The 23724-nt window shown below is 45.6% G+C and overlaps 1 protein-coding gene across 1 annotated transcript in view; it reads right to left on the reverse strand.

Moving 5' to 3' along the window:
- The window catches only part of LOC114853776 (cadherin-18), a 98126-nt gene extending 74661 nt beyond the window's left edge, over window positions 1-23465 (reverse strand). The window contains exon 1 of the mRNA XM_029147561.3: window positions 23308-23465. The gene's annotated coding sequence lies outside the window, so the exon portion shown is untranslated. The remainder of the gene's footprint in view (window positions 1-23307) is intronic.
- Between the last annotated feature and the right edge of the window lie 259 nt (window positions 23466-23724).

Here is a 23724-nt window from a genome sequence, read left to right on the forward strand (position 1 = left end):
GAGACGCGGCGCTTCCCATTTGATTTGATTTAATATGCAGAGGCCCTTTGAGGAATCACACAGCCTGTAGGGTGTGAGGCAGACAATGCAGAGCGACTCCATCCACTGCCTCCACAGTAGCTCGCTATCTGCCCTCCTCTCCTCCGCTCTCTTACCCTTCACCTCCTTCACTTTCACACAATTTATAGAATCCATATTAATTGCGCTGCTAAATGTGGCCTTGACCTATAACGGCCACTTCTGGAACAGCTGTGCCCACAGGGTGCCAGGTTTCAGCTGCCGGGGCTAATGGGATGTACTGTATGTGGGAAGTGGTGGTTCTGGTCCTGTTGTTGCTAAGAGACTATAGAATGGAAGCGTGGCGCTCCTTTACTGGACGTCTGTTGCTGTGGGACTTCTGGTGTGAGTCCTGGGACAGGCTGCTCACATCCAGTCGTTACTGGACGTGAGTGTTTCATGCATTTTGGTCCCGGAGCAGACGGGTTTGTCCTAAACAACGAGTCCCTACAGTAAATGTTTGCCCCCCATGAACCAGGCTGCTCACTGGTAAACGTCCCCCATGAACTAATTAGATTTGTAAAAAGGTGCATCGTACAGACGCTGGGAGCAGACGTACGTCTAATTAAAGGCGTCCATAAATGTCCTTTGCAATTCAAAGTGCTTTCGCCTCAGTCCCAGTGACTTTCCTTTGTCTTTGCAGGTGAACAGACACATAGAGAGGAATAAACGAGCACTGATCTTATCTGTTAATGTCCTTAAGCAGCCATTTAGCTGATTCCTCAGGTAGTGAACACTGCAGCTCGGACCTGTTGCCCAGTGTTTCCTGCATTTCTTCCTATTTGTTATTCTTTATGCTTTTTATTCTCTTATATTTAACAGCACCTCCATAAATCCCAGTTCTTAACATCAAAGTGTTCCCACTTTCATCAGGTCTTTCAAACAGCTGAGAGCCTCTGACGGCTGCGTGGGATGCAATTACAATCCTGAGACGAGTGACAACTGCAATATATGTATTTTCTTTATTTATTTATCCTTTATTTAACCTGTAAACCTTGTGAAGTATAACATTAATTTCACAAGAAAAGTCTGTGTAAAATGACAGAATAAATAATATAATAAAGAGCAGAGCTTGCTCTGTCGGTGGCTTGAACACCTGATATATCACAACGTATTCCTCTAATAATATTATTTATACATGTTTTTTTTTCATTTATTACAGTGATAAGAATTTCACGCCTTCGTCTCTCATCTGTAATTATATATTACAGCAATAACTTTATTTTCCAAAATGACTGCTACGCTGCTTTATTGTAATTTCATACATTGGCTGTGAAGAAAACATCGGCCTCTATTTTCATTATCAAATTCAACTACGCAACTAAAGGCAATTCAGAGGACGTGCAAAATTAAATTAAAAGTAAACTGGGAGTGTTACGGGCTTATTTCTCCCTCTTCGCCAGCTAAAATGCTATTTGCCACTTGGCCCTTCAGGCTACTTTGACACATTGCTTCAGAAACACTGTGTGTGAAATCTGGATTATTAAACATGGTTTAAATCGTTTTAAATCGTCGTTTACATACTGACGCTTCCGCAGGGAGCTGGATGTGACTGAAGTCAGTTTCTTAATGAACGCAAATGAACTGTTGACGTCCTCCGTTGTCATGGTTACGCTGAGCTACATTCATTTTGCTATAGGTTGATCAAGAAATGGACAGCGTTGGTTCAGGTCGGGTCTCTCTGGTTCGGATTGTTCTTCTCTGTTCTTCTCCCAACTCGCTAAGATGACGTGAAATCCTGCTGTAAATATCCAGACTCTGCTCAACAAGCAGCCAACACTACAGTGCTGCTACATTTAAAACCTTGCCTTTGTTTGCTAATTCATGAAATCAATGCTCCCTCGTTAATTATTTAGAGCGCTGCTATTTGCAAGAGGGAAATACGTGTGGAAGTGTTGGGGCGAATGGCCCCATCACTTGTAACATAATCCTGCGCACGGATCATGAAGCTGGTGCGTTTCCACACGTACAGTAAACGCATATTTGTACAAACAGCACTTCATTCCTCAATATTTATGACGCACTGTAAAATGACTCATTCACATGGTGGGAATCGTGGATTCTACAGGCAACGAGGAGCCGCAGTCATCGACTCCAACGGCCTCATAAAGCTGCGTCTGCTTCGGTTTGCAGGGAAGCTGTCAGTGGTCTGTCATGGAGTCGCGAGTCAGACAAACTCCTGCACACGTTTAAAGCACCTTCCCTACATAATCCTTTGATGTCTGTTGCTGTGCTTGGTTATTTGTGGCAAGATCAATTTGTGTCTCATGCTGTTAATTAAAAAGGCATCTGGCAATAAGAGCAGAAACTAGATGTGCTTCTCATCCTGGTGTTTTTTGTACATTGTTACAAATAAAACTATGAAAGTGGCCAAACACGTGGATAAATATAGAATATAGTCTCTTAGTTTCCACAGAACTCACTTAGAAAAGCAAACTTAGTTCACTAGGACAAAACCCAAACATCAGCTCGTTGTTAATTAAACTGGACGACGGCCAATTTAAATCCTTGCCTCACTTGTAGCTGTGGAGACTCTGATTTTACTTCTGTTTTCAGAAACGGGCACGTCATCAAATAACATCTTTCATCGCCACAATAGCAAAATCCTGTCACCTCAAATACGATGACACCTGGGCGATCTGGACAAAACCGGTGGGACGGCGATAACATCAGCCGTCACTGATGTCTCTCTCCCTCCCTCTCTCTCCTTTCTCTTTTCATTCCGGGTAAAAACCAAGGTTAGATCTGGGACCTGGATATTAGTCAGCTTGGTGACAGATGGCAAACTTGAGATTTATGTTCATGGTTGAGCTGGTTCTGCTGCTATGTGACTGAGTTTTCAAAGGAGCGGCATTAATCTGGCCCCTGTCTCAGACTGGGCCAAGGAACCGGTTCAAGGTGGAACCGCTGGGAGACAAACCTGTGAGGAGCTGACCCGCCACCAGGGGGCAAGGGGACGACTCACATCAGCTCCTCAGGGGAGAACCAAAACCGAGTCACAGCCAATGTCCCGAACGCTAAACATCTCAAGTTGCTCAAAATTCATGCAATCTACAAAAATAATAGAAAAAGATTTTCCCCAAGGTGATCACGTAATTTGTAGCAATCATAGAGAGTAGATGGATCTGATCCCAGGAGGAGCTCCCATGCATGTGATTTGTAAACCCACAGATGTCCCACGGTAACAGTAATCCCATGGAAGGCCAGCTCCTCTGCTGTCTGGAGCGACTGGAGTGTGATTCTCCTCGTTCTTGCAAAAGAAAAGAATATAAAGAGTAGATTTACAAATACGAAATGCATTCAAATGTAATGTAACTAAAATGCAAAGATTCAATTCGATGTTTGAGGCTGGAGCTCGGCTGCTGAGGGAAGCGCTGCCTGTTAAAAGGCTGGATGCGCTGCAGCAACAGTGTGACGGCCTTAATAAACTCTAATTGACTGGTTTGTGAAATTGCCAACCTCCACATGATGAAAGGCAGATAAAAGCCTTTGAAGTTCTCTTCCCCTCTTTTACTTACTTGAAGTTGGAGGTGGGGGTGGGGGGGGCACAGATATCACTCAGCCGCCAGGAATCTCGTCTGAAACGGTGCGGACCTTCATCTGATCCTAATGAGCCACACTAATGAAATATGATAAGGCCGCCTCCCACCAACGCGGCCGCTCGGCCATTAAACGCCTCATGCGTCAGCGGTAAACAAGGAGTGGGAGCGTTTCATAACGCGTGCCTGCGTCACAGAGGGCGGAGCCACGGCACTCCCTGCCACTTCCACTCACAGCCGTCTCCTCAGCCACACAATTACTCCAGACACCTGAGTGAGACGTCCTCCATCCCAGTGTCTCTGGGCAAAACCTTGGGCCGCGCGCTGATGCAGATTTTGTTGACAATGACGGATGCCGCCGCCGAGGAGACTGACACGAGAGGCTAAATTACATTACGTTCAAACATTTTTTTTTTAGTCCTTCTCAAGGCAAATGTTGCACTGAAGCGAAGCATTAGTCTTTGGAATGGTCGCGTTTGAGGCACGGAAGGTGAAAGCAGCAGCAGCAGCAGCACAGGCAGCTAATTCATGCTCTGATATCATTCTGTAATGATTCTTCATTTTATGTTCTTAGTGTTTCGCCTGCAGCTGTTGATAAAGGGCTTCAATGCAAACTTGGTTCAACGGAACCACACATTTGCTGTTTCTCTTTGATTATCAGCTTTGTTCGTCTTCAAATGTCAGATTAGTATCATCTGACAATAATGATGTAATTCTGTTTATGTGACAAATCCATTCTTTGTAATGAATGCGGTGCCTGGGTTTGGTCGCCAGCTGAAGCTTCTTGTTTTGGTCCAGTGAACCTACTTGACCCCAGCCGGTCGAGGCAAATGACCGCCCTGACTTAAATTACCATAAAATAAGTATAAGCATAAAATGCTGCTGGCTCCTTGTTCTCATAGTAACAGATTCACTGTCTTTCTCAAAACACACTCATTTTCCTGTTTCCAGTACTCGCTTTGAGGCATAATTAGCCATTTGAGGAAACGCTCCTACATCCTGGCAGGAGCCTGAACCTCTGCCTCCTCGTGTTTCCTCTCTCAGCCTGGCTGAGGGTGGGGATGGAGCACACATCCATCTACCTGAGCCTGAATAAACATTGATTTCACCACCAATCAACATTTGTGGTAATGTTGCTGTGGTTTACTACCCCTGACCGGCCTCGGCATCAAGTGACCTCTGACCTCTGACGCAGCAATTACCTCTGGCCTGATGTGCCTTTGTCTGTGAGTAAGACGAGTGTGTGTGTGTGTGGGGGGGGGGGGGGGGGCAGAAGAAAGCACGCCCCCGTCCCTCCCAGCAGGACCACCCACATTTACTAATACTTCATTACTCGTTATCAGCGCCTCACGTCGGATTCCTCCACGCAGCCGGTCCTCCATCACTCAGACCCACCGCCGACTGGTGGCCAGGACTCACCAGCCGCTAATGCTCGCATGCAGACGAGTCCACGGGCTGTTTAGCAGGCAGCAAAGCTACGCACGGTCACTACAATTCATTAAACACGACAAGGTCAGCGGCCGGGGCAGAGGGATCTGTTTTCCTGGCGTTTGAGGAATGCGGCGGCGCTAAACAGCAGTTGACCTTGTTATGGCATCCTGACAGACAGTGGCTCCCGTGCCCACCGCCCCCGCGCCACGAGGGAGGAGCCGTCACGCTGCTCTGATGCAATGCGCGACGCCTGCTCCCAGAATGCATCATTCCGGCGCCTGCCGTCGCTGATATTAATTATTTAGCTCGGGGTCTGTTCTGACCGGAGTTTTCTACGGCTCCTTGAAGACACGTCTGCGGCCTCGCGAAGAGGGGCCGGGGTCCAATGCTGGGAATGATGGAAGGTCATGAGGCCGCTGGTCCGTTAATCATGTCACAGCAGGGACTGATGAATGTGTGGAGGGTGGGGGGCCAATCTGTGAGGTGCAGATTAGCTCCAGCTGTGGTTTCTGTCTGCTTTTACCAGTTTCTGCACACAACTGCGGCTACAGATGTTGGATTGAGGATGTTTTACAGCCCAATGGCACCTTCCCATGAGTCCAGGTGTTGTCTGATGCGTCATCACTTAATAGGACCCACAGTCGTTTCTCTGGCTCACCACTTTAAAGGACGCTTCGTGTGCAGATTAATGGAAATGTTCTGCATCAACGGTTCCATGACAACCCAACAAACATAATCTGGAGAGAGCGTCTACACGCGGCCAATAACCTCCAGAGCCGAAGGGCTGCGGCCGCAGGCGGCGTCTTACCTTCCGTATTTGCTTTTCATTGTTCATTTTATGCAGTGAAGAGCTCAAATCACAATCACGGCGGACAAACATACTTCTGGATTCTCTTCTCTGATTCTACATTCATTCAACAAAAAAGATAACATTTTTGAAAACTTTACCAAAGTTCCTTTGTTGTAAAAGTTGTCGCATCATTTAAATTTCATATTATTTAAAATTGTAATCATATTAAAAATAAAATATTATATTGTTAACATATTTTTACACTAAAACTAACAGGTCTTAATCTTTGGCAATAACCTCAGAAAAACTTTCTTTAACTGCGTCGTTATTATTCATTTATTTATAAGCATTTCTAAAGCAATGAATATTAAAATATTGTGCTACAGTAAATCACTGATGGTCCTGACTATTTTTATTGCAGCTTATTTTAACCACCAAGAGTCTAAGAATAAAATTAACAATATATACTGTATATATATATATATATATATATATATATATATATATATATATATATATTGCAATTAAATAATTATATATTATATTGTAATAATGACCTTCCATGTTGATAGGTAGCAACACAGCATCTAGTATGACAATACTGTGTATTCTATTAGTGCTGTTTTGCAATTAAATGAGGTGTAACGTGACAAAAGCTCATCGCCTGTGAGGACATGAACGTATCACAGACACAGCACACAGGTGCTCAACACCACCAGGTCCTCAGACTGTCCCGCATCGTCCTTCGTCTCAGCCGGCGTCCCTGAGAGAACATTCCACAAACCAAATATGCACGCACTCAAACACACGCACCCATGTCGGCTGGAGGTCGAAGCGAAGTGGTGTCGCCAGAGGAAAAGATTAGAATGACAAAGGAGACTGGCAGTGAAGGCGGGGGAGCTGTGGGGGGGAGGCCAGCGGAGATGGAGATGCGGAGTAATGGCTCCCTGGTGGATAAAATATCACCTCTGTTGAAAGAGCGGCGAGCGGTGGAAAGAAGTAACCATAACGTTTTAGAGGCAGGCGGGAGAGAGAGAAAACCTGAGATCAGAGAGTAAAAATCCCTTAAATCAACATTTTATTTCAGCATGCGGAGGGGGAGTTTTACTCTGAAAGGCTGTGTACAAAGCATCCTCTATCCATGTCGGTAAGAAGTTTCTACAAGCGTTTAGCGCAATACCGAGATGAATGGAGACAAGGCTTCGTATTCATGCCAGCAATTATTTTGTCAGACTGATATTCGCATTTTTTTTTTTTTAAGTGGGATTCATCATTTAGGATGGATGTGCAGGTTTAGCGGTCGACAGACACTCCAGGCTGAGAGGATCTGGTCCCTTTCATCATCATAAGCTCCGCACAGCGGCTCGCACTTAAGCAACATAAATGAATTGGTCCCCGCACAAAAAGCAGCCGGGACCTGCAAACATTTACATCACGGCCCGTGAACGGACGCCTGCCATCCACTGCTGAGCGCCGTCTAGAGGGCGGTCAGGCCTCCATGTCCAGCATCAGTAATGAGGTCATTAATGCCTCACGTGAGCAAACTGCTCTGCTTTTAAGCTGTACAAGTGGAGAACTGCATCACGTCTGACGAGAGATAATGAGAAAAGTGAAACTTACAGTCAGACGCTGCTTGGTAGCGTCGACTGTGGCTGTCCTCTACACCTGCAAGCATTTACTGCCTGCACAAACTTAAAACCAGTGGAACCCAGAGCAGGTACTGGACCTCCCACACTGCCCTTAATCAACAGCAGCATCAGAGAAGCTGCAGCAGGAAACCATGTCAGCGGTTGTCGCCGGACCCGGTCGGACGCCCAGCCGTGGCCACCAGCGTCTCACATAATTGCCATCAATACTTCAGAGGGACGGTGACAGTACGACATGACCCGATACAGCTCAGGAGGAATCTAGAATCCGGGCTCCTGACAGATCATAACTGTCGTGTCACGGCGGCTACAATCCATCACGGCGGAAAGCTGAGACCCAGAAGGAAAGTTCCTGACAAGGGTTTGACTTATCGCCGCTCGGACGGCAGCTTGTTGGGTCTGAGCTATTAGAAGGAGGAGGTTTCCTGCTCGGGTCAAAGGTGCTTCCGTGTTTGGGTGAAACGTGCGGTGTAAAAGGTGTGTTTCATGCTCTTCACCCTCATCGCGGCCGCTGACCCACCCGGAACACGTATCACTGGTTTCCCTGGATTTCACGGGAAGCACTTGACGTCTTCTGCCCTCATTCTCCAGAACTGTGTGGTCAGAACACGAATTCTGCTGACGATGAAGGGAGACACACACTACTTACAGTATGGATTTACTACTTTAAAGTAATGAAGGACAACGTTCATTAGCGAACAACACTTTCGCTCATTCCAGCTTCTAACTTGGTAACTAGTCAGACGCTCTTGACACTTCTTTTGCTGAACTTACTTCAGTTCTGTTTGTTATGCACTCATAGGGGATAATATGCAAATGCACAATCCCACTACAATTTATACAGCCTGAGAAAGCTGTATGTATATCATTTCTCTTCTCCCTGCAGCCTATGGGAAATATAGAAGCATGCCGACTGACTGATTGTACCTCATCACATCCTGAGTCCCAGACATCAAGAGGCTCCCGAGTGGAATGAATCAACAAACAGTACAATTTCTCATGCAGATGAATATGCTTTTGTCCCTGCTTATGTTTTTCCTCCTCCCCGGATGCTGCTTTTTCACTCGTCCTCCATGTGCATAATATATATTATCGATTGTTTTCCCACAGCAGCCTGATTTTTAACCTGTCTGCACTCGGCAGGTTGAAACAGTCATTAGACCAGACACAACTGCAATTCATGACATTTCCTGTTGTGGTGTTGAGAAACAGGAAGCGCGGGCTGCGTTTGGCTCAGCGAGATCTTATTGACAGTAAATATGTTGTACAGTAAGTGGAGCCTCGTTTCCCCTCAGTCCTCCTGAATCACGCCACGAGTGATTCTCTTAACATCCTGTTCCTTTCCTGATTGGCTGTTACAAGCTGAGGCTTGAGCACAGGTGAAAATCGATGACATTGAAATTCACTGCAGGTACATACACACTAATACGGCGCCTGCCACCGCGGGGAGACGCACAATCACGGCTAATAGTTCCCACAACAACAAAGGAAGGAGCACGCTTGCACAGCCCAGCTCTCCAGCAGGGTTCTGGTTCAGCGCGAGGCGTCCGCGGAGATCAGGCCGCGAGGCTGCAGCACAATGGAGCCTGTTGTTGCACACAAATACACTGGAATAGAATTAATAACGTCTCATATAATTGGCCGGCCGTTAGCATATAATGGTGTCAGGCAGCGTTTGGCTTCTTCACTAAGGGGAGGCTCTAGAAATGATTATTGCCTTCCTATCATGCTGAAGAACTTCTGAGAGGCAGAATATGAAAGACTGGTCACAATCAAAGCAGCTCACGCTAAAATACCCGTCGTCTGGTACTCATATGAAATAAGTAGAAAGGAAAACACAGGATCCCACGCTTCCCACAATGCAACTAATTAGCATCTACCTTGCTGATAAACAACCGTGGAGTCTTCTTTAATGAAAGAGAGAGCTTCTGCCAACTAGTAAACTGACTCTGACGCTTGAAGTCATGAAAATGTGACCTTAAAATTCTAGTTCAGTGTTTCTACATTGTAGATTATGTAGATTGACCAGAATCTATGTTTGAGTGATATTAAAGAAGCAAAATGTGTATCTGTATGTGAGTCTGTGCTGGTTTTCTGTTTACTATGCAAACAGAAAAGCCATTTAATGTGAAATGTCCATTTGCGTGAAATAATCATAACACTCATAACGGCGTCGCTCTCACTAGGCGAGCTGTAAAATGAAAAGGGAAAAAGCAAATATGATTCAGTGAATTGCTGCTGAAAGGAGCTTAAGTCAGACGGAATGTTTATCCTCATAGTTTCAGCAGCTGCGATGTCTGTGTTTTCCACAAACACGTTTATGTCGGTCGACGCGCCAAACGCCGAAGCCCGTTCTTAGTAGAAGTCAGCGTTTTGCTCCTGCTTTTATTTTCATTTCCTGTGGACGCTACAGTAGCAGCGATGGCAATCTGCAAGCTGCTCTCTGCGAGCACCCGAATGAACCTGGACCAGTTGTGAAAGAGTGAAACAGGAAGTCACTTATCACGCTGGTGGTTTCGCATCACTAATGGTAGAGAGATGCGCATGTAACAGTAAAAGGAAGAATCTCAGGCACTTTATGATGATTTCCTATTCACGCTTTGCTTCCAAATGGTGGAAAAGAGGCAGGCGTCGCCATCAGCCGACAGAGGACGAGGCGGGAGAACCGGAAACCAGCTACCGCTACGCGCTGTATACTAAGAAGTAATGAGACAGTGAGCAGGTGGTGGAAACACTGACTTAACTGCAGGGCAAGTGGGAGTATCAGGGTCTGAGACGACGGGAGACGTTAATGAGAGGCAGCAACGGGAGGCGCATGAGAGGATATGCGAAGCGCAGCCAGCGAGGCAGAGGTGGCTGATGTGACAGCTGACGTTTCTGCTAAATTAGCTGGAATCAAGTCCCTCTTCCCACACGTCGGCGCACACACGCCAAGGTTATTGTCACGTGTGCCTCAACGCGGAAACGCCGAAAATTAATAAATAGAGCCTCAGATTAGTGCAAACCACAGCGATTGGGCGAGTTTGGAGCGAGACTGATGCATTAATGCTGAGTCACAGGATGAGAGACGCAAGCAGTACAGTATTATATATAGTATGATTAGATAATAATAAATATAGACGATGAATTCCATATTCATCAACAGGTGTCTTGAATTTGTGTGATTGTGCTGCTGTTTTCAACAGATTATAATGAGGCCGGTGAAGATTTCCTGCAAACAACAGGGATATTTCCTGAGTAATGAGAGTGAGTCCATGCCTGGGGTTGTGTAGGAGCCTGAGTCAATAGGACAAGGTGCGTTCATTGTCATTCAGCCAACTCGCTTCATTAGCCGACTGAAACATGGCCACCAGGGCTTCGTTTAGTTCTGAGCCCGACCCGCTCCGTGGTCGTGGTGTGAAGTCCGGCTTTTATAGGGAACAGCTTAATGCTGCACCACATAAATAAGTTTACAGCCAAGCCAACGTTCAGATGCTACAGTATTGACACGCTTTTTAGACGCACACATGCAGACACAACGCCGCATCAGGCCGCTATAACATCAGGAACGACAGTTCAGCACGCAGCTCCAGCAAATCAAAGCTTTCAGAAGCGCCTTTCATTTACGCTTCCCACCACCCACTGTCTGCGGAGCCTTTCAGGGGAAGAAATCCTCCAGGAAATGAACAGTTTTATGTTTCCAGCGGCAGCAGTGATTTCTTTGGAGTAGCTAAAAGTAGAACCCGGGTTGTCACTGAACTGCCAAGTATAAGCAAAGCAAAGATCATCGCTTACAAAGACTTGAATATCATCACTGTACAATCAATAGGGACGGTGCTGCAGCGCTGGCCTCGCGGCCGCCCGTCTGCGTTTGATCTGTGGACAGTTGCATAACAGACGGTGGGATGAAGAGCATGCTGCACATGGCAGCGATCTGGCAGGAAACAAGGCAACGTGCCCTTATTCTCAAATTATCTGCATGGTCAGACCTGAGCATGAACAAAACCAGTGTCTTCTGCTGGTCAGAGCATTCCACACTTCCCTGCAGCCTTTGGTGCCGTGCTTTGGCTTCATGTGATGTCATGTCTGCTCTGCTTCCTGTCTGTGTTCTCACTCACTCACTCACTCACTCACTCACTCACTCACTCACTCACTCACTCACTCACTCACTCACACACACACATCTGGCCCCAGCTCTCTACTGAGCATTCCCAGTTTAATGTAGATTTTCAATATTCCTGTGAGAGATTTCGTGGATCTAAACTGAGCTGGCCTGAAGTGCAGTAGTTTTAATATTTCTCTTCTATCGAGCTGATGTGTCGGCCATACAATGTGACCCAGGGACATGATCAATTACAGGTGAAAACTGGCTGATGAGGACTTTATATTGAAATGCAAAACATCCATTAGACGTGTCAGTGACTCTGCTTTTAGCCAGAACTAAGCAACTTTTAAGCACCTTTTAAACCACTCGGCATCTTCTGTCGACTCTGTGGGTTTGGTGAGCGTGAAGCGACATCACGCCAAGCAGATAATGACAGAATTTCAATTTTGAGGCAAACAGTTCCTTAAATGAATAAGAATCGCATCGATCCGGGAGGAGAAAATCAATCAGCCAGTCATTCTGCTTTAAGGTGACAGGAGGTGATGCTTCGGACGGCTGCGAAGCGCAGCTCCTCCAGACAGCACGGAAGAAAGCACACGGCACCGTCAGAACCCAGAGTCCAGCTGAGGCGCAGAAAAGACACTTAATCGGTTAAGCTGGTAAAATTACAAGAAATCATTTGCTGATCTTTTCCGCTATTGAGCCAAACCAGAAAGTCTGTCGAGGTCGGAAGATCGAACGTACAATTCCTTCTTCAGCCAACGCTAAAACACGATCCTGTGTTTATTTTTGAAGCGGTTTTACACAACAGCAGGGATAATTTGCATATGCATAAGTAGCAAATGTTCCATCACAACATACAGTATGCTGTGAACTGGGATGTTTTCATCCAGCATGAAGCACCGCTGGGTCCTCGCTCCCCAGCCAGCCTTACTTTAACCCACAGCTACTTCATGTGCAGCTATGTGACCACGGACATGAGCACAGGAAGCAACGAAAGCAAACGGGGCTCGCTGACAGTTTTTAAATTGCCAAATATCTGCCTGGCAGCAAACACACGTTTCTATCCTAAGGGACATCTTTCATGGCAAGCTCTCAGCCATCTGTGAATAGAAGATCTGCTGAGTTTTATATTTATTTAATTAGTTATGCTAAGTTTCTTAGCTCTGTCTCCACAGCCCTAAAAGTCTTGGAGGTGTTTGTTTTATACAATGAAGGAAGCCTTAACACCATCTGCTCTTTATTGCTACACACAGGTGCCTCGGTGGTGATCTGGGGACCTGGTTGGCGTTTCCTCACAGCTGGTAAGGCCTTGAATGCACCACTTGGAGTTTAATATTATCCAGAGTCCCTACTTTGCCTCATATGTGTTCCTCTGTGATGGCCCCACCACCTCCAGGACAAAGGCCTGGCTCAGATTTCTCACATAGTCATGTGTTTATTATAAGGAAGTTCTAATAAAGACAAGTTCTCTGTTTGTTGAAGACATTTAAACGTCCCCCTTTGTTCTCCGTTAACGCGCTGTGAGTAAAGGACAATTCATTACACACTACAAATGGTTTGTTGAAGCCGTCATTAGTCTCCACAACTACAAATGTAGATCTCCACTTTAAAAGAGAAGGGTCAAAAAGTCATTACTATGGTAATGCAATGCAAAGGCCAAAGGCAAGAAGCCAGCAATTGATCTTGAAATTGACATGCTGTCACCAAGACTGGTCCTTACTCCATTGAGATAAACAAATGCGCTGTCTAAAAACGGAATAATCAATTCTGCATTATCAAGCTGCAAACTCGGTGAAATGATTATTTTCCATGAAGTTGTCAGATTGAAACATACGTGGTTTAAACCATTTACACCACAGTGAGGCTTCAACACATACAAGGTCCTGACAGCTACAAAAAAATGCTGACTACTATTTAATTTTCTTAAAGGTCATAACAGATGACGTAAAATATATTTGTGTTTACGTTTAATCATGTTTGAAGGTTCAAGATGTTTGAATATCATAATAAGAAAGACACAATTTTTACTGTCTCTATATAAAAAGATAAATATAGATTTTTGTGTTGGCAACAAAAATGGCTGATTGTTATCTTTTTTTAATTAAAATTATTTTTTTAAATGTCTATGAATATTTAACTGAATTCCTGTCTGAACACATGTCGGTATAACTCTACTGATTGCATTTTTTACTCATTCATTTCAACATACTTTGCTGTACTCTAAAGTTTGCTCCCCACTTGTGATATCAGATCATGATCTTTCATGCTGGGACATGTATTCTTCCTACTTGTATATTCCCGTCACCTCTTCGGATTGTCAGGACGTGCTCGTTTCTGGCTGTCCTCTAACAAATGTGCACCACTTATTTGTATCATACAATATTTATATGTCTGGTAGGAAGCCAGGGATTGTTAGATGAAATTTCCAAGCTCCCTGGAAGCCATCATTCCTTATCAAGCACATTTCCATCATTCATGCTCAGAAAGCGAGGCTGTTTTTTTTTCTTCTCGTCAAATCGTAAGACACGTTGATCTGGTTATTTTTGGTGCTTGAGCTGGACTCCCGCGCCTATTAGGCTGACTGGCTCTGGATGCTTGACTAAATGCGTAGAACTTAAAATTCAAATGTAGCTAAAAATGTACTAAAATCTAATCAAGTACACAGCTGCGACTTGATATTATTCTTCAACATGACGCAACTCGGCTGCAACTAGAGTTAAGATTCAGCTTGGCTGACGCAGGGATTAAGTCAGCGCTGCGTGAACCAACAGTGGCCGCGTCTTTGGGTGGTCTTGTCTTATTTGAACAAACGTCAACCACAGTACAAAATGTCCATGTGTAGGACAAACAGTGTATACCTGTGCCAGAGCCACCTGTGGCTCTGTGCGTCATCCATCTATTAATTGCTTTGTATGAAAGGACTGTGTTAATGACCTTGCTTACTGTACTTCACACATCGGTCTGAGTAGCTAATGAGTTTCTTTGTTTCGCTCTCTAAAAAGTTGAATCAGATTTTAGTTCTTGGTCTTAAATGTGCAGTGCACTCACTTACTTCCTTACTTCCTCACTTTCATGAAATATCAAAAATTTTCTTGGCAATGTTTTTGATTAAGGACTTTGCCTTGATGGAAGTTAATCAGAAATTACTGAGTCGGGTCAAACCATGCCACCTTTAGTCATTTGAGATGTCTGGCCCTTTGACTCATCTATCGCCCATGGCATGTCAAATTAGGGCTGCTCTCAGCAAGGGTTTTGGTTAAAATGGAGATTCATTAAAGTTCATTCTACAGCCTCCTGGGAAATCAACAGTGAAAAGGGCTTTACAGTAATCCAATCTGCACAGATATGAGTAATACAATTGGTAGTACTTTATGAGTAATAAAGTGGGAAATATTTAGGCTGCTCAAAGACTTGAGGGGGCAGTCACAGAGCTAGGAAATGATTCAAATTGACAAAGACTGTGTCTGGGAGTTATCGTGTGCATCCTGAGTCCCTGGAGTCACGTCCTACTGTGCCTCCAATTGGAAGGATGTCAGTAACTGACTCTCATTTATTATTATTATTAATTCATCAACACAGAGTGAATATTTTATGCATAAAGTGCTGCTGATTTGTTTGACATTCATGTTCATATCAAATAGTTTAAAAAAACATAAATATGTTCATATTCATGTACCTTTCTTTTGTTATTACTAAGTTACATTTACTTATTAAAATAAATAATATATATAATATTATATAAATAATATGAAATATATACTTGAAGGTTATTGACAGTGAATAGACTAGAGCTTGATGTTTCAACACCACCGGTAGAGACAGAAAAAGAGTGACTAAGGCTGAAAGTTTCAGTACCATGGATAGAGACAGACAAAGACCTGGTCGGATCTTTCAGGACCATAGACAGAGACAGAGACTGGGACAGTGTGTTTTAGGGTCATGAATATGTTTCAACGTTCAGCTTTCCATGGAAACAAAAAGGCCAAGAATTAGCTCTGCAGTATTATGCAGTCTATTTATAACAGTAACAACAGAACAGACAAAATGACTTTAATGGAATAACTCCAATTTGTATTAATTAGTATTAGCAGCAGTGCGAGCAGAGCTACTGGGCATTTCTGTGTAGAGCTCTGATGTTTAAATTTTACATGCAGACTGAATCCAGGCATAAATCATACAGAGGACCCATTCTATAGGAAAAACATGAATGGATGGATGATTGCTCATTACTCACACACACGAATGAAGTGCAGACAACAGTGTTTTCTAAATCTTGTTATAGATTAATGAGCTCTCCATAACCCTCTTTGTAGTGCAGTAAAATATTTACATGTTCATCCATACAACATAATCCACGAGGAGCCCCAGATGAACCTCGGTGCCTCAGACGTGAGGGGAGTAGAGACACGAGGCTGAGGCTGTGCAACAGACTCTGTCTTCATGGTCCATGTAGTGTGGCACAGTGGGACAGCTGGGCCAGGAGAACGTGTACATTAAAACAACATCTACACATTTTTTCCACGTTAGCATGCTCACCAATGCATATGCTCACTAGCACGCAACCTGTTCCAATGTGCCTCCTCACTGCAGTCACTTCAGTGTGTAATATGCTTTAACAATACAGAAGCCAGTCTCCTATTAGTTACACTTATTCTAACTGCATTTATGTGAGTTTTTATGTAATCATTTCTCAACCAAGCTAGCGCCTACAGTACTCACTGTGGCATGTATTATTTTACTAACAAAGCGCAAACGCAGCTCGGTTTGAGCTCTACTTGATTAGAAAGTGCTGCAAATGATCAAAGGGAGGTAAATGAACACTGATTGTTACGGACACGAAAACGGGGCTAGCTTTGATTTGACTTACTCTGTTTTGCTTTGCAGGTTTAATCTTCTCCATGAGAAATGGATTCTTTCCCAGAACATTGATTACAACACCAACGCGGCTCACAGGAACTCCCACGGAATCGATGAGCCCGGGTTCGAGATTTAAAACACCCAGCACAATAATATTTAGTAATCAGAGGAAGGTTTGCTGAGGCTGCGTTCTTGCTTTTCCAGCAACACTGAGCTCAATGTAACTTGCACATATACTGTAGTTCTAAGCTCTTCTAAACCACTATGTTACACTACACTCTCAGAGCCACAGAACAGTTCCACCACAGCACGTCGGGGACTTGCATGGAAGCGTATGATTCACTTACCCACTGCTCGGATTTAAGTCGGGAACCCCTTGTCTGCGATCTTTAGTATAAACATTGCACTGTCTGAGCCGAGCTGCTGTGGCACGATTGCAATCCTGTTTGGCTGTGTTCAAAACACAGAGAGGCGGAATAACAACACAACAGCAGGCCACAGTAAATCTCTGGCACAGCGAGCGGGCGAGACCACAACGCGTCTGATGGGGCTGCATACCACATGCACGGCGGCAACAGACTCCATTGCCCCAGTGGCTCTGCGGCGCATAAAGTCCACGCCGAGCTGTTGAGCTCAGCCTCGAGAAAGCGCCGCAGAAGCTGCCAGCCACTACAACACTTCTGAAAAATTATAGATGCCTTTTGAAAAGCAATACAAACCCATTACCGTAAACCTTGGCACCTTAAAGAACAGAAAATGAATCTAGTCTTTGTTTGACACGTGTAGCAGCTGTAACAGATATATTTAAATGCGATCTACAGTTTGGAGGATTTGTTGAGGTTCTGCTGAGTCTCCAGAACCGCATGTACACGAGCTGCTTTCATATTTCAGCTGTACTGACAGATAATAGAGTTCATGACTCAAAATTTTTTGCTTCAAAGCCAAAAAAAAAAGTGAAATGGAGAATATGTAATATAAAGAATTTTTGTCGGATCGGCATCTGTTAACCACTGTGTGACTTTGCCTCTCGTGTCAGTTGGTCTTTTGTTAGTTGTTGATGTTGGTAAAACATGAGCAGCGGCTTCTCAACCGTCAACCACGGCTCCTTTTTCGAATCCGGGTCTTGTGTCCCTCATTAACGCTTCACATTAATCCCAGACAAATTCTCTTACTTTCGCCTAATGAGCGAGTAATTCAAAGATGCAACAACAAGCTAGTTGATATTTATCAAAAACAAAGGGTCATCAAGGAAAATGCCACAGGGAGCTGTAACCTTTACGAGGGCTAACCTTTGAGGCTCGCTGGCAAGATGGAGTCATTTGGTGGAGGTGGAGCAGCCCGAGTGTCACTGAGGGCCACGGCGGCGGGTGTGACAGAAATTAATTTTAGGTTAATGATGAGGGAGAGTCATCCGGGAGCAGGAGGGCTGCACCGGCACACGCGCAGGCTCCTGCAGACGGACGCGGCCATGGCTTGAGTGAAGCTCCGCATCAGTCTGCTGATTAGGTCAACAAGACCCTGGAGCTTCTCCAGGATTATCTGGTCAGCTGCAGCGTCTCCGTGACACCGAGCAGACACTCTAGATTCACATCAGGTAGTGGTGGAGACTTGTGAAGTGTTTCAACCCCCGAGCGTTTCCCTGCTCTTGTTGTGCTGCTCACAACAATCTGTAATTGAATTAGTTTGTTTGCTTCTCATATACACCCACGAGCGCACGGCGAAATTGAAGTTTAGCATCAGTTCAGTGCCGAGTGGAAACTCCACGGGCCAGTATTGATGTCAAAGTCACCACCGATGTCCACATAATAGTCCACGGGAGGCTTTACCTTCCCATCCAAGCAGCTGATGGTAAACACTTGGTCAGTTTACCTCACGCTGTCTCTGTGCGTCTGTCTGCAGCTTTGCTTCGGTGATGAAGCTTCTTGCCGCAGGTTTAAGTCATAAAAGTGAAGCTGCTGGGCCAGAAAACCACATTTTCGGAGTAGGTAATCATGACCATTAATCATGCTGGCATACTTCTCTTTCCCATTGGCCACAAAGAATAGGTCATGGCTAAAGACTGCACCTCCACGCAGGTGGTGAATATGCATCCCCTCCTCTGCCTATGGAGGTCATTTGAGCTGATCTGAGTCCTGCAAAATGACCTAAGTTGTGTTTGTCAAAAATAAAATACAAAATAATTTAATGAACTGGTAGAAATGAAGCAGTGGGGTTTAGTGTTATGACACTGCCATTAGCAGCTCTTTAATGCTCTGCTGTAGGACAGCTTCAATGCCTCCTGGTAATCAAAACATTTTTATCGTTAACTCCGCAATGATTGGGAATAGACTCCAGATTACACTTTAAGTGTTGAGCCTGTAGATACAAATGACACCATGAAGCTACGACCCAGAAACAGCAGCTGCAGCAAGAAAGCCCATGTTGCATTGTCCCTTCCTCTGTACGTCTCAATGATCTGTTTCATGTCAATATCTCGAAACGGAGCAGGCCTCTCACCGGCTTCAGGACTCCAATCGATCCAACAGCACGAGGAAAACTGCCGTGGAAACAAGTGACACTGTGCTCAGCAGAGCATTGCTTCCAGACATTTTTGCATGGCACCCTTTCAATTTTGTGCACGTCTTGCGCGGCGCCTCTCAGGAACTGGCTCGGAGCAGGCCAGATTACGCCGAAATGAGGTCACACGTACTGTAAGCGCCACCGTTTGTTGTTTGCTGCCACATTTCCGATGCAGGAAGGAGGTCTGGAATCGGCCCTCTGGGTCCTGTTAATCTCCAAAAGAGTGGACTGATACCTGACAAGCCATGCGCTGTCAAAAGTCCCTCACCTGCTAACAAACTGCAGCAGTATCGCTGACACACTGTGCTGATGCTGGATAACAACCTTCCCCCCGCGCCGAGAACAGAAAATCATGGAAGTAGTTATTACATCCCGGCTAATTTGGAATGGGAGGCAATTTAAATGGAGACTTTATCTCACCACTGCAGCATTTGAGATGTCAGCGCCGTACGTAAAACCACCTCACGCTGTCAAGGCCGATCACGGCAGCCTTCTGTTGCTCAGACAGGGTTAAGTAGTGCACGCTTGCCTTCCGTGTGCGGCGGTTAAAAATAAATGCACTATATGCTGCTGCTCTTTAGTGAGGCTTTATATCACAGAGCGGTGGAAGCCCATTAAATCTGCATGCGATGATACTGATATCTTTTAAAACATTTACAGCTGGTGGTTCTTTGTTAAAAATGTTTGTTCAAATTGAGTGAAATTAGAATTCAGCATGTTTCTATTTCTGCTTCCTGGTCAGACCATATATGGTCAGATTGCTTCTGAACCTGCAAAGGACCAGAATTCTTCTTCTTCACTATCTTCTACGTTGACGCCATTAAAAGTGTAGTTGATCCAGTCATGCAGATGTTGTCTCATGACCTTTGACCGGCTCCACTTCCATCTGCCTTACAATAAAACCCCTTTATCCCAATCAGCTGAATCCTGAGCCCACAGTGCCCGAGCAGACCTGAAGGCGCACCACGGCGTCCTTGGACTGTTTTACATCTTCAGCGGCTGATGCCAGACCTGTCAGTGCGAGCGGAATCCCCACGGCCGACTGCAGCCGTCGCTTTCACACTGCTGAGACGCGGGACAGCTTTGTGTTGTGTTTACGGATGAGCCCAATCTGTCAATGTTTAAATGGTTTTTATCAAATGTTAATGAAATAAACAGAGTGAGATCAAAAGATTTGCTGCCTATTGTGCCGGCACACTCGAGACGGCAGCGGTAGCCTCTCCCCTCCCTCCGCCTCTGCGCACGTATAGACGTATCGCTCCCTTTTTGGCTTTCGTATTCATCCCCAGCAGCTCAGAGGAGATTTGTTTGGGGGGATCTCTCAGCTCGTGTGTGGGAAAACAGCACCACCACAGGGCTGTTTGGAAACAGAGATCGGCGATATCGCAGCGAGGTTACAACTTTCTATGTGCTTTAGCTGGAACACACCCCGGGGCTCATTGTCAGGCAGATGATTAGAACCTCTGAAATTTAGGCAAACAGACTGACGGAGGCTCCGCTGCTGAAGGTGTTTACAAAGTTCAGACAGCGACTGGGTTTCTGTCTGGAGCTGCCGTGGCTTTGTACCACCCCCTCTCTGGCACACGGCTCCTCACTTCCTGCTGACTAATGATGAAAAAATGGCATCAAAGTAATCTTTTAAAGGGCTGTTCCCCAGACTCGCTCGGAGCCTCCGGTGCCACGCGGATCCCCGGGGAGCCATTTCTTTAAAATCTGCTCTTAAAACGAACAAAACCTCAAAGGAGGAAAACAACACGAGGCTGCACACTTCCCCAACTTTCCTGTTTTAATTGTTCAAGTTTTAAGGCTCACTTTCCCAAATGTTTTGCAACGCGTGCGGTTTGTGTCCCATTAAAATATGCATTCACCCGCGTGTCAATCACCTGCACAATCCAGGAAGTGCACGCGTTACCTACAAGTCTCGAGCCAAAACATCAAGTCAGGGAGAACCCAGCTGCAGCCGGACCACCCTGATGTTGGCCCCTCCTGCTGTAAGTCAATTATCCGTTTGGCTTGAGCATAAACAGGTGAATCAGCTGAGGGAGTACAGACACCGTGGGAATCGTCCCATTGATGCTGCGGCACGTTATTCTACAGACGCAGACTGAGGTGAGTCAAGCAGATGTCAAACAGGCGTCAGAACAGAGGCTGCAGTCTCCTCCGAATCCAGTCTGACTTGTCAGAAGAAAGATGTGTTGGCAGCTTTCCTGTGTGAAGGAAATCTATTGTGCTGCGACTGAAGAAAGGGACGAAAGCAGCAAGATAAAAAATGTCTGATCATTATGTGTCTAACTATGAGGGATAAAACGTGGAAAACTTTAATGATTCTCTTTATTGTTTTGAGTTTTCACAATATGAATGTTTCATTCCGGTCTCCTTTAAACTTTCATGCGTCGCCACTATTATGCTTATTGTATTCCAGTGTCAGGTGGCAGCTGGGTAATCACACATATCTGCTGCAGGCAGTTTTAATCAGCGGCTATATGGAAAATGCAACAATACAATCCTGTTAACTGTGGGACCCAGATGCAGACCAGCCAGCGCTAATAGCCCTGTTGAAACAAGAGCAGCATTATGTTTATTATTAATGAATTATGCCTCAGCTTCTGTTCCCTGATTTCATTCATATAATAACATTTCCCGAAACGATTGTGCCTGGTCAAGACTTTATAGTACGTCAATACAGTATGATTCAGTATGATTCAGACGTGTGTTTGCCTTCTGGAGATGATTCATGCAAATCTACCGAGCACAGGTGACCACAGTCTAAAGATAAGAGATTTGCACAGGAAGCAGAAACGTCCAGAAGAAAGACAGGCGAAATAAAGTGCATTTTACAGCTCAGCATGTCTTATGTTAAGTCCATTGCTCCACCTCCAGCTAACATAAGCTTTTAGCTTAGTAGCAACAACAACACAACCCGGTCTTACTGGGGCAACAACAGAGACTAGTATGAATCTGCAGTCACATCCAGGCTTCATCAATGAACTGTCACTGTCAATTTTAGTCAGCATTAAGTTAATGGTTAAGTTAATCAGTTTTAGTTTATGTTTTTTTATGTTCACATTTGTTTCCAAACCAAAGCAGTATTTTCTTCCTTGTCTTTCAGCGAGTCAAAGACGTGCTACAGGAGGAGGCACAGATGTCACCTGAACTGTCTGCTCATGTAAAACTAATGTGAGTTACACACAAGTGAGAGTGGTTCAACCTGGCAAAACCAGGTAAACAACCCGCTCCGAGTTTCTCCTTCCGGGTTCACTCCATCACAGAATCTCAACAGCGTCGCAGCGCTTTGAAAATCCAGCTGCGTTGACAATCTCGGGCTCAGCGCACCTCAACGCGCTCTCATGGAGCCGCCCATCAGCAGCCGCCCATCAGCAGCCGGTCTCAGCGAGATGCCACGCATTCCTGTCTCGCTCCCCTTTCTTCCTCCGCCAGCCGGTTCTGCACCTCCGCATTTTATAACAGGGAGTCAACACCAAATCAACTTAGAGGAACAGTGTGCCGCAGTCCCATCCAATCAAATCAGCCGGCTTCCCTGAGGCAGGGGTGCCCGTCAGTCCCCGGCCACATATTGCTACGTGCACAGCAGAAGCAGGCTCTCAGGTTCCTATTAGCTTTCAGCCTGGAACGGTAGCCTTTGTCATGCACTAATTATCAGCAGGTAGAAGCAGGAGAAGAAATAATCATGGAAGAGCCAGTTTACCTTTATCCATAATTACTGTACATATCAAAAGCACACAAGATGCTTTCATCACATACAACGTATACAAACAGTTATAAATAATGCATCCTTGGATCCACAGTGATTCCCCCCACGATCAAAGCCTCCCAACAAACCATCCAGTGATGGGGTTTCATCTCGTTAGCGTCCGCTGGCAAAGCAACACAGTCCAGTTTACTTTGAGCTCCACCAAGAGTCCAGTCCTTGAACTCGCGTTATAAGCTCCAGTGTGGCTGCGTGCGGCGCGTCGACGTCGAGGAGGCAGCACTAGGGCTAAACAGTGTGAGGCTGTGTGTGCAGTGGGGATGACGGGATTACTGACTTGTGTGGGGACATTAAACTTTATTACATGCCAACAAGCAGCGCTCCAGCAGCTTCTAATGTACCCCCCGACGTGGTGAGGCAGACGCTGACTTTTTATTTTTTGCGGATGCTTTGGTGAGCCGCCATAGCAACAGTTTCACCGAGTCTTTGCTCCAAAACAAAAAAAAAGGTAATTTATGCAGGAAGCGAATCAGCTGCTAGACTTTCAAAGATGCACACAGTCACGCGTCTCACACGGCAAAAGCTGTGCGGGAGATGAAGGCAAAGTAGCACTTTGTTGCAGCTCTCCTTACCTGTGCGGCGTGACGTTGAGTTCCAGATGGCTGCGTTTCAGATGACTGATACCTCGGGTTGTGGAGGCTGTGCTGGAGTGCACACGGCGGTGAGCAGCAGCGGCAGTAGCAAAGGAAGGCAGTGGGAGGAAGGAGACAGGAGGGGAGGCAGAAAGAAAAGAGGAGGAGGAGGAAGGCGCAGATGCTGAATTATGGATGTGAAGAGGGGGAGAGAGAGAGAGAGAGAGAGAGAGAGAGAGAGAGAGAGAGAGGTATTCCTCCGCCGCCCTCACTCCCCAGATCGCAGAGCGTGAATCATCTTCTGCATGGATCAAATGGCACAGTCCGCTGAAGGGCTGGGTCGGTGCAACCAGCGGAGCAGAGGGTGTCCGTCGAGGCTGGGGTGGGACGTAATGGCAGCAGGCGGGAGGGCGTGTG

This window comes from Betta splendens, chromosome 4 (assembly GCF_900634795.4).
Source record: "Betta splendens chromosome 4, fBetSpl5.4, whole genome shotgun sequence".
In the NCBI taxonomy this organism is placed as follows: domain Eukaryota; kingdom Metazoa; phylum Chordata; class Actinopteri; order Anabantiformes; family Osphronemidae; genus Betta; species Betta splendens.